The sequence below is a fragment of the Nomascus leucogenys genome, chromosome 19, assembly GCF_006542625.1.
Source record: "Nomascus leucogenys isolate Asia chromosome 19, Asia_NLE_v1, whole genome shotgun sequence".
NCBI lineage: Eukaryota > Metazoa > Chordata > Mammalia > Primates > Hylobatidae > Nomascus > Nomascus leucogenys.
Window position 1 is genome coordinate 67,797,069 of NC_044399.1, and position 15,376 is coordinate 67,812,444.

A 15,376-nucleotide genomic window follows, 5' to 3' on the forward strand; every position below is an offset into this window, starting at 1 on the left:
CAGCTCCTCATCCCCTCCAGTGAAGATATTGTGGAGTGGACTAAGTTAAAGCTGGGGCTGCCGGCAGGGGCCTGCGTGCTGGGTTTGTCTTCCGGGGCCCCAGTCTTTCCTTATTCCTGAATCTTGGCCTGAACCAGCTATCGGGGCAGGTAACATCTGGGCCGGGCAGGTAATAGCGCTGAGTGAGGCAGGTAGAGGTGCTTCCTCAGGGCCAATGACTTCAGATCAGCCCCCACCTCCAGCCCTAGGGATCCTGGTTTAATGGGACAGCGGCTTCTTAGGGCATTTCTGAGCTCTCAGGTGACTCTCATGGGCAGCCAGGGTTGCAGACTACTGTGATGGAGAATGGTGGAGAACATGGCAGCATTTCTCCTCATCCTGTTGATAGCACCTGCAGTATGGCCCACCTGAGTTTTCAAGAGACAACTGAAATCTTTATTATTTTTTTCTTTCTTTTTTTCTTGAGATGGAGTCTCTGTTGCCCAGGCTGGAGTTCAGTGGCGCGATCTTGGCTCACTGCAGCCTCCGCCTCCTAGGTTCCAGCGATTCTCCTGCTTCAGCCTCCCAGGTAGCTGGGATTCCAGGCACGTGCCACCATGCCCAGCTAATTTTTGTTTATTATTGTTATTATTTGAAGGGGTTTCACCATATTGGCAAGGCTGGTCTCGAACTCCTGACCTCGAGTGATCTGCCTGCCTTGGCCTCCCAAAGTGCTGGGATTACAGGCATGAGCCACTGTGTCTGGCCTTTATTTATTTTTTCACAAGACCTTTCTTGGTTTTTGTATGCTTGAAGCTAAGTCAAAACTTTTTTTTTAAAAGGTCTGCAGGTCAAGCAAAGCACATGCAGTAGTCCTGTAGGCAGCCTCTGGTCTGCAGGGTGAGCCCTCAGCTGTCTGACGCTGCCTCCGATTGCACCCACCTCCTCTTGTCTGGCTGTTCTCTATGACACGGGGGTGACTATGCTTGTACTTTGCCTTCACCCATTTTCTGTTCTTGTGGCCCCAGTCCCACGGCCAGCTCTGGGAAAATAATGTATCCTGGGCACAGACCCAGGGTGATTCGCATCTTCCCACAACAACCCTGAGTAGTATGTGATATTTTTGGTTCCATTTCTCAGATGTGCAAAGCCACTTGCCCCAGGGGGATGGTGGAGTTGGGACTCAAACACAGCTCTGTTTGCCTCATGAGCCTGAGCTCTCAAGTCGCCTCACTGGTTCTCTCTGCTTGGAGTTCTTTGTGGTCCTGCTGGCTGGGAACACCCCACCAACTGGCTTCTGTGTGGGACCCTCTGACCCAGTCAGGTGGCACCTTTGAGTTCATGATTGGGCTGAGCAGGTGTTCCAGATGCCAGGCCAGAGGATTGTGTAGGAGTCAGACAGCAATGGGGATGTGGGAGTCCTTGGTTTCTAGAGAAATATTTAGGTTGGTGCAAAAGTAATTGCGATTTTGTCCATTTTTTAATGGCAAAAAATGCAATTACTTTTGCACCAACCTAATAGCACATTTCCGACTTCTGCTCTCTGTATGCTCTTCCTTCGCCCCCACCTCAACCTCTGTCCCCTAGGTTGTGATGTCCCCATTCTGCCTCTGCCTCCCTCTCCCTAGACCCTAGATTTAAAGTAGGGCAGGAGGGACGGAATCTTTGCTGGCATTCTCTCTGCAAGACCAGGCCAGTAGCCTGGTAAGCTGAGCAGAGCCCATGAAAACAGAAAGAAAATAAAGGGAGGCCGGGCACAGTGGCTCACACCTGTGATCCCAGCACTTTGGGAGGCTGACGCGGGCAGATCACCTGAGGTCAGGAGTTCGAGACCAGCCTGGCCAACATGGTGAAACCCCGTCTCTACTAAAAATACAAAAATTAACCAGGCATGGTGGCGCAGGCCTTTAGTCCCAGAGCTACACTGGAGGCTGAGGCAGGAGAATCGCTTGAACCCGGGAGGCGCAGGTTGTAGTGAGCTGAGATTGTGCCGCTGCACTCCAGCCTGGGTGACAGAGCGAGACTCCATCTCCAAAAAATAAAAATTATTAAAAAAAAAAAAAAGAGAGAGAATGAAGGGAGAGCTGGGCTGGAAGGCTGGGCAGCTGACCCAGGCTGGTGGCTGGATGATTCCCAGGACTTAGTGGCCACAAAAGTTGGAGAATAAATGAGAGTGAATGAGAGAGGAAGGAGATGGAACAAACCTCAAGACTGGGGATAGGGGAGTGGGGTGCATAGAAAGCTAGGAGTCCGTGCTGGGACTAGTGAGCTCAACAGGGCAGGTCATCTAGTGCCTATGGTCTAGTATAGCATTTCCCGAGATGCTGTGCCAAGATGGGTTTAGGTGGCCTATGGACGAGACTATCAGTACCAGTGAATCACATCCAGAGAATGGTATTCCTTTTGCAGTTCTCTCTTTGCTTCTGATTACATTGAGGAGAAAGTTTTGGGAGGTGCCGGGTGAGGGCAGGCCTCAGCAGGTAGCAGTATCCAGCAAAGATTGAATAACATTGCTTGGTGTTTGTTGTGGTTATTTTTATGGTTATTATAGATTTCTGGCAAATGTCACTAGTTTTCCATTCAGAGACTCACATAAATTTTCTGTTCAGTGCAATTTTTAAAAGAAAAAAGTGAGTCAACTAAAAATACTAGCAAATAAGAGGGAAAAGTGGTATGAGAGTGTGCAGAACATTATAATAGTGATCAGTGAAAGATAGGATCCCAGGAGATACTGCGTGTGGGAGGTTTAGGGTCTCCGGCCGTGGGGTCAAATGGACCAGAGTTCAAAGCCATTAACACTGTGACCTTGGGCAAGTCACTTTGCGTCTCTAAGGCGTAGTTGACTCCATCATAAAACATTAATATTAACTGAGCTCGTGCTTGTCATGTGCTTGGCGCAAGGCCCGACCCAGCATCATAGTAGTGGTGGTGATTATGTGAAGTGTTTATTGGCATGAAATACTGAACTCAGAGGCTGGTGTTCCTGGGCTAGCAAGGATCACAGGCATGGAACATGGAAGAGGAGGCTTTGTGAGGGAATGAGCTCCCTGTCCACACAAGTGTTTGAGAGGCTTGTTACCTGTCGAGGATTTAGTGGCAGGATTCTGCCACTGGATGGGCCAGACAAAAGGGGAGATCCCTTCAAGTAACCATTCCACGGACACTGTGCAGAGAGAGTCAACATAGCAGGTCGGGGTGCCCTCCTTAGAAAGGCCTGCTTGCCGCATTGGCCCTTGGCTGGTGTCTGGGAACTTGCATTTAGGAAGGGCTCCTACTATTCCCTAAATAGTAAGGGTGGCTGTTCTCTAAACTTTAGTTCATGTAAGTAATACGGTTTGTGCTGAATACCTGGATTTCTTCAGGGAGTCTGCAATTTGTGTTTATGCTAGGCAGGGGATGCCTGCATGACCAGCTCCTTATAAAAACTCTGGGCACTGAGTCTGTAATGAGCTTGCCTGCTAGACAATGTTTTACACATGCTATCAGGACTCACTGCTGGAGGAATTAGGCACATCCTATGTGACTCTGCTGGGAGAGGACTCCTGAACTTGCACCTGGTTTTCTCAGGACCTTGTCCCAGGTTCTGTGTCCCTTCACTGATTTTGCTTTGTATCCTTTTGCTGTAATAAGACTCTTAAAAAAAAAATAGAGACAGGATCTCACTCTGTCACCCAGGCTGGAGTGCAGTGGTACAGTCCTAGCTCACTGCAGCCTCAAACTCCTGGGCTCAAGCAATCCTTCCATCTCAGCCTCCGAGAAGCTGGAACTGTAGGCACGTGCCACCATGCCTCGCAAATTTTGTTTGTTTGTTTTTAGAGACAGGGCTTTGCTATGTTGTCTGGGCTGGTCTTGAACTCCTGGCCTCAAGCGATCCTCCTGCCTCAGCCTCCCAAAGTGCTGGGATTACAGGTGTGAGCTACTGTGTCTGGCCATAAGTCTTTATCAGAAGTAAAACATATGCTGAGTCCCATGAGTCGTTCTGGGAAACATCAGAGCTGAGGGGGGTTTTGGGGACTCCCAGCATAGCCTGCCTCTGTCTTCAGGTCAGGGAAGGAAACTCAGGGCTTCATCTAGGTCAGTGGGTCATCCTGGTTCAATGGGTCAGGGGCTTCCTAGCAAAGGTTCCGCAAAAGTTCTCCTAGAATCAAACTTAGGGAAGCGCCCTGAAGGAGTTGGTGATGCTTCTGGGAAGAGCCGGTCTATCAAGCACATATGGGGGTGCCTGTCCCTCTTTGGGGTGCTGTGTGATGTCACTGTGCTTCGCACAAAGCAGCTTAAAAGGTTTGGGAGGAAGTATTGGGGTGTGTTTATGTGTGGCCGAAGTCTCAGGTATGGTTTGTGTTAAGCCTCTGAAGGACAGAGCACAATCCCAAAATAGTTTTCACGGGAATGACCAAGGTAGAGACCATTGGTTTGGACCTATAATATCAGAGAGGCCACACCCCGATTCTTTACAAAATGTAACAGTGACCACACCTCAGTGGTTAGTGTCAAGGTTAAGGAATGTCGATATCAACTTCCCTCTGAAGGGGCTGATTCAGTTATGTATGAATCTGTTTCTCCCGGTTTGAGCCTCTGTTTAGACTTACAGGAGAGGGTTAATGGTCTCCAATCAGGCCCACCCTGAGCCAGGGCTGGGCAGGGTTAATGGAGAGTGTCTGGGCTGTGTTTTCAAAGAACTGTCATGGTGTAGGGGGACTAGGACAGGTGTTTGCAGACATTCCTAGCTTAAGGTTGGCCTGATTGTTCTGTGTGAATCACCAGGCAAGTATTCAGCATTGGTCCTTTTGGTCTTCCTTCTGATTACCCCCTAGCCAGAGGGGGTGGGGGTATAGGGCTGAGGTAAGCTCAGAAGTGGGGCACTTGGCCAGGTGTGGTGGCGGGCACCTGTAATCCCAGCACTTTGGCGGGCCGAGGCAGGATCACAAGGTCAGCAGTTCGAGACCAGCCTGGCCAACATGGTGAAACCCCGTCTCTACTAAAACTACAAAAATTAGCCGGGTGTGGTGGCATGCGCCTGTAGTCCCAGCTACTTGGGAGGCTGAGGTAGGAGAATCGCTTGAACCCAGGATGCGGAGGTTGCAGCGAGCCAAGATCGCGCCACTACATTCCAGTCTGGGCGACAGTGAGACTCCGTCTCAAAAAAAAGAAGTGGGGCACTTGTCTGCATGAAGAAGTGAAGCGAGTTGGAATAAAATGGAAGGCAGAGGAGCCTCTGCCGTGGTGGGCTGGAAACTCCACTCCCCCAACCCCATCCCTCCCCCAGATTTCATCAGAGCCTTTTATAAAGGATGGCAGAACCGTGGAGTTGGGAGAAGGAGCTTTCACTTGCCTGCAGTGTCAGCAAGGAGAGGCCAATTTTTAATGCTTTATGTACATTATTAACTCATTTGATCCTTGTAACAGGTATTATTATTAATACTTATATCATTATTATTTTTTGTTTTCACGGGAATTGCTGACTTGAGATTGTCCAGCTAGATCAAGCAACTTGTCCTGGCAAAGCATGGATTTGAACCCAGGCAGTCTGCCTCCCAAGTCTACTCTCTTCACCACTACACTGTCAGGACTTGGTGACCTAGAAATGCTCCCCCTGACTCCAAAATTCAGTGACCCCAGGAGCCAGTCCAAGCAGAGGAAGGCTGCCGTGATGTCCTACAGAATGACAGTCACATCTCAGGCTTTCTGAACTAGTTATATGTTTTTTCCTAATTAATAGACCTTGAAATAAATAGTTAGCTGTTTTTAAAAAAATTGACCTCGTAGACCAGGCACAGTGGCTCACACCTGCAATCCCAGTGCTTTGGGAGGCTGAGGTGAGGGGATGGCCTGAGGCCAGCTGTTCAAGACCAGCCTGGGCAATATAGCAAGAGTCCGTCTCTGCAAAAAAAAAAAAAAAAAAAAAAAAGTAGCCTGACCAGGCTGGGCGTGGTGGCTCACGCCTGTAATCCCAGCTGTTTGGAAGGCCGAGGTGGGCGGATCACCTGAGATCGGGAGTTCGAGACCAGCCTGACCAACATGGAGAAACCCCATCTCTACTAAAAATACAAAATTAGCCGGGCGTGGTGGCACATGCCTGTAATCCCAGCTACTCAGGAGGCTGAGGCAGGAGAATTGCTTGAACCCGAGAGGCGGAGGTTGTGGTGAGCCGAGATCGTGCCATTGCGCTCCAGTCTGGGCAACAAATTAGCCTGGCCTTGGCTCCTTGTCACAGTCTCTCTTGCGTTTCCTCAATCCCTGCTTTCCTCTCCCTCCCACTTCCACTATCGATGGTGCCTTCCTACCCTACGCCATAGCAATCTGGTCACTGGGGAAATGGGGGTATGGAGAGGGGTATACGCTAATTCCCTTAATCTTATTTCAAGGTCAAGTTACATTTTGGCCCCAAGCATACAGCCCCCTAACTTGAGCTCTAGATAGGCCTCCTTTGGGACCCTCAATCCTGTTCAACCTCCCTGGCACTCTGTGCTCTTGCATAGCTTCCACTCTGAGTCCAGCTCCAACATTCTGGCTATTTCTTCTTTTTCTTCTTCCAGTGCTATGTGACTGGCACAGTTGGCCCCAGAGGTCCCAGCCAGGGGGACCTGGGGAAGTATCAGAAGTATTGACAGCAACATTTCTGATCCATGGTCCGACTTGGCCTGATGAGGGCAGCTGATAATGGCTCTCCCAGATATGTCTGTGTCCTAATCCCCAGAACCTGGGAATGTTATTTTATTTAGAAAAGAGGTCTTTGCAGGTACAATGAAGTTAAGGATCTTGAGTTGAGAAGGTTTTCCTGGGTTATCCGAGTAAGCCCTAAATGCAATCACAAGCATCTTTCTAAGAGAGAAGCTGAAGGAGGTTTGACTACGGACAGAAGACAAAGGGTATGATTGGGGAGGTAGGGATTTGAGTGGTGCAGCCACAAGCCGAGGAATGCCAGCGGCCACCAGGAGCTGAAAGAGTCAGGGACTGAGTTCTCCCCTTGACCCTCTGGGAGGAGTATGGCCCTATCAATACCTTGATTTCAGCTCAGTGATACTAATTTTTGGACGCTTGGCATCCAGAACTGTGAGAGAATACATTGCTGTTGCTTTAAGACACCAAGTGTTATAGTGGCCAAAGGAAGGTTTTCAGAAATGCAGATATCTTTGGAAGAGAAGCTTACCCACAAGTGCAGGCTCAAGAAAGGAACCAAATCTCTAAATTCTCCCTGCTTTATGTTCTTTAGTTTTGATTGTTGCTATCTGTATACCTTGCCCTTTACCAAGGAACTGTTAGCCAGGACTCTTTCTATTAAATGTTACAGAAATCCTGTTGAGGCTTAGGCCTGTAATCCCAGCTCTTTGGGAGGCTGAGGCAAAAGAATCACTTGAGCCCAGGAGTTTGAGACCAGCCTCAGCAACATAGTGAGACCCCATCTGTATAAATAAAAAATAAATTCAGTAGGTGTGGTGGCACACACCTGTAGTCCCAGGTACTTGAGAGGCTGAGGATCACTTGAGCCTAGGAGTTTGAGGCTGCAGTGAGCTGTGATTGTACCACTATACTTTAGCCTAGGGACAGAGCGAGATCCAATGAAAAGAAATCCCACTCAAATTGGATTCAAACAAAAAAAAGGACCAGGCCCAGGAAGTTCAGCTTCAGGCATGGTTTGATCAAGTGGCTGAAACAGTGTCAGCAGTCTGATGTTTCTCTGTCTCTGATTCCCTCTCTTCCTCATCAGCCCCCTTCCTTCTGCATTGGCTCCTTTCTCAGTGAGACTTCCTGCAAGGTGTCAACGTGACCATCGGCAGCTTCAGGCTTGCATCCTGTCATAGTAGTACATCTTTCCCCAGTAATTCCAAAACCAAATTCCGGGTATCCAGCCCCAGATGGGTAATGTGCCCCTTCGTGAACTAGTACTGTGGTTGGGGAGAGGGCACGTGCTAATTGGCCAGGCAGGAGCCACTTGCTCCCGGAAACCTCGAGGGCTGAGAATGGGGTAAGGTGGTTCCACAGTAGAAAAATCAGGGTGCTTCTTTCAGAAGCCAGGGTACGTATGGCCACTGGGCAGGCCCACACAGCATACAGATGCTACGAGAGCCTGCTGTGCTTTTTAGCTCACAGATCCCCAGGGTGTGCTTGGAAATGCCAGATCATGCTGTGAGGCTTTCCCTCTGCCCCAGCCTCTGGCACGAGATTCCCATGTGTGAAAAGCAGACTCACAGTCCCTGCGTGTTGTAGAGCCCAGGAAATGAAGATGTCGATCCGGAGGCCCCAGAAGGTGTAGGGGATTGAGTGAGAGAGCCAAGAAGCTGCAGCAGCCGCCGCCGCTGGGACCTCATGTTTACAAATCATATTATCAGAGCATCTTTGAACTTCTGTTGGCACGTATGTGACTGATGTTCAAGCTGGTGAGGGCCATGTTGGGAAATGGAAAAGGGAAGTGGGGACGAGCGCTCATGCTAAAATGGGGCTCTCTTTGGCAATGGCCTTTGGAGGAGGTGACTCACTGGGGGCATTGAGGCAACAAAGGAACTGCTGTGGCTGGATGAAAAAGAAGACGCTTCCTCTGCCCGCCTCACCACCCGTGCAAGGGGAAGCCCATGACCTGAGTGTCTTGAAGGAAGCATTTGGCCAGGGAGGGTGACCCAGGTGGAGCATACTAGAGGGTGGTCAGGAAGCTGCCGTGGTGAACAGGTTAGAGTGGAGGTGATGCGTTAAGAGTTGCAGAGCCAGATGTGCAGGGCTCAGCCCTCAGTGTCTTATCTTGTTAGGAGCATGACCTTGGACAAGGTCCTCACCCTGACACCCTGATCTCAGCACCGCGATTATTAGCTGTTTAAGTGTATGCACGCTGCCCCATTTTGCCTGGGGCAAACTGCCGAACTGTTCGAACCTTGAATTCATTCTCTGGAATAAGCATAATTGTAGAACCTAGATGATTTGTCAGGGCTTTGCTGGAGCTGCTGCTTCCCTGCTTTGAAGCAGAGATGGTAGCTTTGGCAGAAAATGGTGGATCATTGCAACAGAGAAGTTAAATAAGAGGTTTCCTCAGCAGAGAGAGCAGGATGGCAGGGGCTCTCCTGTGGTGTAGGACATGGGATGTCTTTGTGAGTATCATGCGTGTACACGTGCACAGACACACACACACACGTGTGCCAGGTGCCACCATGCCGTTGCCTATTATTTTGATAGAGGTAGACAGGAGCAGGCACTCCTTTTGCAAGAATGACAAAGAAGTGGCATTAGCAAGCTCTGCCTGTCTGTTCCTCTGGGGGAAACCCCATGAAACCACCACAGAGCCACTCTGCTTCCCTTTCTTGGCCCACTCTGGGAAACCCAGCCAGCAGGTAAGTGGGAGCACAAAGTGAGGCAAGGGTTGCCTTTGCTGGGGGAAGGGGTCCAGGAGGGGTCCATCCTACTGTGTGCCCCCTGATGTCTACACAGTGTGGATGGAGCTCCCTGGACATCCCCGCCTTCCCCTGGGCTGCCCCGAGTATTGCAGGCCTCACCCACGTTGTGCAGGACTGCTCGGCTACCCACAGGCTCCTGGGGGGTGAGAGGGCATTTGCGGTGGGAGCTGAGATCTGCAGGGTCATTAGGAATTAGCGTCAGCTCATGGTGGCTCAGCACTCCTGGGGGAGAGAAGAAAGGAAAGGGAGAGAATAGGGATGTGAGCAGCCCTGATTTGCTGGTTCAGGGATTTCTGAGACCAAAAAGCAACCCACCAGCAAAGCAGAATTAGCTGTGTTATTTAAAGTTATTCACATCGGGATATTTAAATGATCTGTGCCCACTGTGTTCGTGTGGTTTCTATGGGCAAGATGCATTTTATGTTTTTAAAGTTTGTTTAACTTTTCTCTATATCCATGGAGAATCATTGGAAGATCAAATGATATCCCGATCAGTTGTAGAATTTATTTTATTTTATTTTATTTTATTTTTGAGACAGTCTCACTCTGTCGCCCAGACTGGAGTGCAGTGACTCAATCTCAGCTCGCTGCAACCTCCACCTCCCGGGTTCAAGTGATTCTCATGTCTCAGCCTCCTGAGTTGTCGAGATTACACGTACGCACCACCATGCCCAGCTAATTTGTGTATTTTTAGTAGAGACGAGGTTTTGCCATGTTGGCCAGGCTGGTCTTGAACTCCTGACCTCAAGTGATCCACCCGCCTTGGCCTCCCAAAGTGCTGGGATTACAAGCATGAATCATTGTGCCAAGCCTAGAATTTACTTTAAAGTAATTACCAGAATAGTAAATTTCCTGCTTCATGTAGGTCAGAACTTGTCTGTGATCTCTAAAAGTCCCGAGCTTGATCCCTCTGTGGACATGCACCTCGGTCGGGAGCGCGGGAAACCAACTGAAGCCTGGTCAGCGTGTCTGTACCAGGGTTTTCGGCCGTGTTGCTGTTGACATTTCGGGCTGGATGATTGTTTTGTTGTGGGCGGCGGTCCTGTGCATTGTTGAGTGTTTAGCAGCATCCTTGGCCAGTAAATGTCACCAAATATTGCCCCATTGGCCCCGGGGGCAAAATTGCCCCTGGTTCAGAAACACAGGCTACACATGGAGTGCCATATTGTTCCCCTAGAAACCAGGAGAGGAAAGAGTTTCTCTGTTCTGGGCTGAGAGGGAGGCTGGGAGTGGGAACGCCCAGCACAGTTCGCTGTGGGAGAAATGAACCAGGGGCCCGAAAGGGGGTGGGTGCCACAGCTGCCCCCTCCCACAGCTTCCCCCCAGAGGCTCCAGAGCTGTCACACTGTCATTAACGACACAGCATTCCTGTCGGTGCTTGTGTGCATCTTTGGATGAAGCTAGAAAAGAAGCTGAACTATCTTCAACTGTGCCATAAAAGAGGATATAAAAAAACTCAATAAAACACGAAAATGTCAGCCGAAGCAGGATTGCTCGCTGGGGCCTTGGCAGGGAGGGGCAGACAGCAGGCTGGACGCCCCTGGCGCTGTTTGTGGGAGTCATGGGTGGGGAGGAGAGGCCGGGAGAGCCCAGCCCATGCTGGGGGCCACCAAGCCTGGGCTCTGGGCCAAACACACAGCCCCCTGGTTTCTTGAGCCCAACCCCAATGCTGTAATTCTGTTTATTTTGCTGAATATGAAATCCATATGGTTCTGATTTCATCCTTGTAATCCGTCATCTCTGTGTGGCTTCGGAGCCAGCAACCATGCAAAGTGGCTTTGAAGTTGTTGTTCTGGGTAAGTAGGAAGTTGTGTTCTTCCAGGGTTCAGTGGGGCAACCATGAGGTTTGCATTTGGTTTGGGAACTGCTCCAGGAGAGGGAAGCAGATTGGCACAGTCAGTTTTGGTCCCGGCTTAGGAGCTTGGGCTGGGTCAGAAGGGAGGCCATTTACAGAGCCTTCAGTGGATTTGCACAGCCAAGGCCCTTCTGTGGCCCTCAGCTTAGGTCAGAGGTACTCTTGGTTCTAGGTGTCTCTTTGGAAACAACAGGTGTCTCTGCAGGGAGCTAATGCACTCCCTCAGCCTCTCCCACCTCCATCATGATAACCCGTAAATCTGTCCAAGGCTTGCCAAATGTCCTCGGTCGGGGGACAAAGTCGCTCCTGGTTCAGAAACACAGGCTACATGTGGGATCGCTGGGCCACATGGGAAATGTATGTTTAATGTTGCAGGAAACTGCCACACTGCCCTGCAGAAGGACCATACCATTTTGTGTTCCCACGAGCAACGTATGAGAATTCCAGTTGCTCTGCACCCTTGCCAGCACTTGGTATTGTCAGTCTTTTTAATTTAAGTCTTTCTAGATCACACTTGATTTTGACATTTAGAAATGAGCCCCAGAAAGGTCCAAGATTTGTTCAAGGCCCCTAGCCTTGTTAGGAGCTCCTTGAAGACCAGAATCTAGACATTCTGTCTTGGGGACTGCGGGCTTTCTGGGTGGTGGCCAGGTGTACAGAATGAAAGTGACAGGGTTATTCCATGTGCCAGACCTGGGAATCAGTAGCTTCTGTCTGGCCCTGGGGCTTCAGCAATATCCAAGAGGAATGTAGAATAAGGAGGTGATGGTAGCAGGGAAAAGTTGCACATCCCGGAGTCATGAGGTTGAAGACCCTACGCTGCTGCTCCCTCCTCCCATTCCCGGCTCATTTTAAGCTGGAAGCTCAGAGAGGTACAGAAGCCTGCCCAGTGTGACTTGGCTATCTGGTGGCCTCTCGACTCTTCGTTGTGGCAGGCAGTGGCAGAAGGCCAGCCTTGTTTCCAGAAGCATCATTACTAAAGCACCAGGGCTGCTTCTCCTTGGCGCTTTAAGGAGTAGAGTTTTTGCAGATTTCTCTACCTGGTTGGATCATCACACTCCCTCAGTGTCTTGGCCTCGGGTCCACTCCAGACCGGAAGGAGCGTGAGCAGGGGATGATGGCTGCAGCTGAAAGCAGAGTGGGTGACCTAATGGGGAGGTGGAGGTTCATCAGGACCAGGCACTTCTCCAGAGGCATCCCACCCACCCTCAGGGGGAAGTGGCCCAGCTGCCCTGGAAGGCTGTGGACATGCTTTCCCGATTGCAGAATACTTCTCTTTCATTTTGAATATCATTTGTTTGGTTGCCACGGCAACGTCAAGTCTCTATTTTAATGCTAACCTGCGTGGCTGCAACTTTCTATATATAAATGCTGCTTTGCACAGTGGATTAGTTGATGCCACGGGGAAGCAGCGGATGTGGGGATGGTGGCAGAAAATGACCAGCGTGTCAGATTTGCATAAGGACACACCACGAGGCTGAGGTGAGTTGGAACCAGGGCTCTGCTGGTTATCTTTGATGGAGATGCTTGAAGCTAATTGGACCAGGTTGAGTGCGAGGCAGCCACCACTCCTGTAGGAGGAGAAAACTTCCTTGGATGACCTCTTGCTTGGCTAGGGTTTGGCTGTGCTCTGGGGGCTTCTGGGAGACTCTTCTGTCTTCCTGTGTGTCAGTCCTCCTCATGCATCCAGTGAGTCTGGGTCGCACTGTGACCCAAGGGTCTGGAAAGAAGAGAAGGCCACTTGGGCAGAGGATGTATCTGAGATGAGCTCTGTGGGAAGTGAGTTTTTCTTGATTTCCTGGGATTTACCTCAGTTTCCTGTTTTGGATCTTCTCCTCCTCAGTTTGCCTTTTCTTAATTCCCCAGTGTAGCGAGATTTTGTAGAGGCCACGTGGCTCCAAGTGGCATGGTAGAGTTCTCAGGATAAGCCTGAGAGGTCCTTGGGAACCAGCAGATACAGCTCCCTCAGGTTCTAGATGAGGGAGATGCTCAGGGAGGTGACACGCTCTGCCAGATGTCATGCAGCTGCTCTGGGGAAAGTGGCACGGGACACCAGGTCCACACCAGTCTTCTGACTTACTCATGCATGCCACGTTTGTGTGCATTCTGTCGTGGGACCAGGCCATGTGTGGGTGTACACAAAAGTGAAAGGGGGTACAGCGCAGACAGCATGCCCGGATGTTCCTTTCCGGTTTTGCAAGCCGGAGACGTGTAATGAACACAGGATTGTATAACTTGATCTGGATCAGCCTCTGGAAAGAGCATGGGAGTTTGAATCTACAAAACTTGGATTTGCGTGGATTCAGCCACTTTCTACCTGTGTGACCGTTTTGTCAACTTTTCTGAATCTCCATTTCCCCAGCTAACCTCAAGATGTGCTAAATATCTTCCCCTGGCATTGCAGTGAGTCAATGTTATGGCCAGTGTGAACCTATTGAGGACTGTGATAGGGGCGTGATGTGTCTGAGAGCAGAGTGCATTGCAAACTATAAGGCATCCCACCATAGCAGGCCACATCTCTGTTCTCCTGTGGCTGGGAGAGGGTGACACCGGTGTCAGAACACTGGCCCAGCCAGAGGAGTTGTCTGAAGATGGAGTTTCTTCAGACAGCTCTTCTGATTAGTATGGTATGAAATGTAGTACAGTCTTATTGCTGTCAGAATATGTCATTCAGGCTTCTATCACATCAAACATTTGACAGATTTTTTTTTTTTTTTTGAGATGGAGTCTTGCTCCGTAGCCCAAGCTGGAGTGCAGTGGCGTGATTTCGGCTCACTGCAAGCTCTGCCTCTGGGTTCACGCCATTCTCCTGCTTCAGCCTCCCGAGTAGCTAGGACTACAGGCGCCCGCCACCACGCCCGGCTAATTTTTTGGGGTTTCACCATGTTAGCCAGGATGGTCTCAATCTCCTGACCTCGTGATCCGCCCCTCTCGGCCTCCCAAAGTGCTGGGATTACAGGCATGAGCCACCGCGCCCGGCCCATTTGACAAATATTTTAAGTGTTGGAGCCAAAAACTCAGACCTTGTTCTTTTATTTATTTATTTATTTTTATTTTTTATTTATTTATTTTTTCCAGAGTCAGAGTCTCACTCTGTTCCCCAGCATGAAGTGCAGTGGCATGTTCATAGTTCATTGCAGCCTCGAATTTCTGGGCTCAAGGGATCCTCCCACCTCAGCCTCCTGAGTAGCTGGGACTACAGGTGTGCACCATCATGCCTGGCTAATTTTAAAAGTTTTTGTAGAGACAGGCTGTCACTATGTTGCCCAGGCTGGTTTCAAACTCCTGGGCTCAAGCAATCTTCCCAACTCAGCCCCTCAAGTAATTGGGACTGCAGGCATGCACCACCATGCCTGGCTAATGTTTAAATTCTCTGTAGAGATGGGGTCTCACAATGTTGCCCAGACTGGTCTCAAACTCCTTAACTCAAGCGATTTCAAAGTGCTGGGATTATAGGTATCAACCACCGCACCCGGACATTGGACCGTGTTCTATAAAAGAGAAAAATTATACGACTATCATCTAAGTGCCCAGGAATGATATACAGTCTGCAGGGGCTGGGAGATTCAGAATTGGGGATAATTTACTTCTACCTGGCGGGTCAAAGAAAGTGTCATGAAGGAATCCTTTATAGGGGTTGTTGATTGAGATGGAGTTAAAAAAAGAGATTCTAAAAATGGAGATTGGGACCAGGTAAAGCATTGTTTTCCAGACCATACATCATGAGTCACACAGTGCAAGCAATCAGTGTCAACCCGCACAAAAACCAGAGCGGAAAAATATCAGAGCGTGTTACGTGTGGCAAGGGCAAGCATTGTTCCATGAAACTTTTGCTTTGCTTTTGTATATTGAGTTGTGAAGTAAAATGTGTTTTTTATTGTGAATCGGACTTTGAAAATAAAGTTTGAAAACTGCTGGCCTCCAGCGGTGGCTGAATGGGCCTGGACTGTCTCCAGGAGGTGGCTGCCGATTTCCTTGTGGGGGAAAACCTGGCCAACCTGGAAAGGGAGGGGACGGGTTTTCAGTGGGGTGAGGATCAGGATGCAACGTCATTTTGGGAAGCTGATGTGCAATGCGGTACAGACAGGGATGAACAAGCCAGTTGGAAAGCGGGAAGTCTGGGAACGGGGAGGTGGCCAGGGCCTGAGGTCCGCCAGGGGAC

General features: G+C 49.9%; 1 protein-coding gene across 2 annotated transcripts in view; it reads left to right on the forward strand.

Moving 5' to 3' along the window:
• Window positions 1-15,376, forward strand: part of GAS7 (growth arrest specific 7) — a 275,238-nt gene that overhangs the window by 128,344 nt on the left and 131,518 nt on the right. Inside the window, exon 1 of one of the 2 annotated variants that reach the window (XM_030800648.1) lies at window positions 12,557-12,696. The exons of the other annotated variant lie outside the window; for it this stretch is intronic. The gene's annotated coding sequence lies outside the window, so the exon portion shown is untranslated. Of the gene's footprint in view, window positions 1-12,556; window positions 12,697-15,376 lie in introns of those variants that run through there. 2 annotated transcript variants of the gene reach the window in all.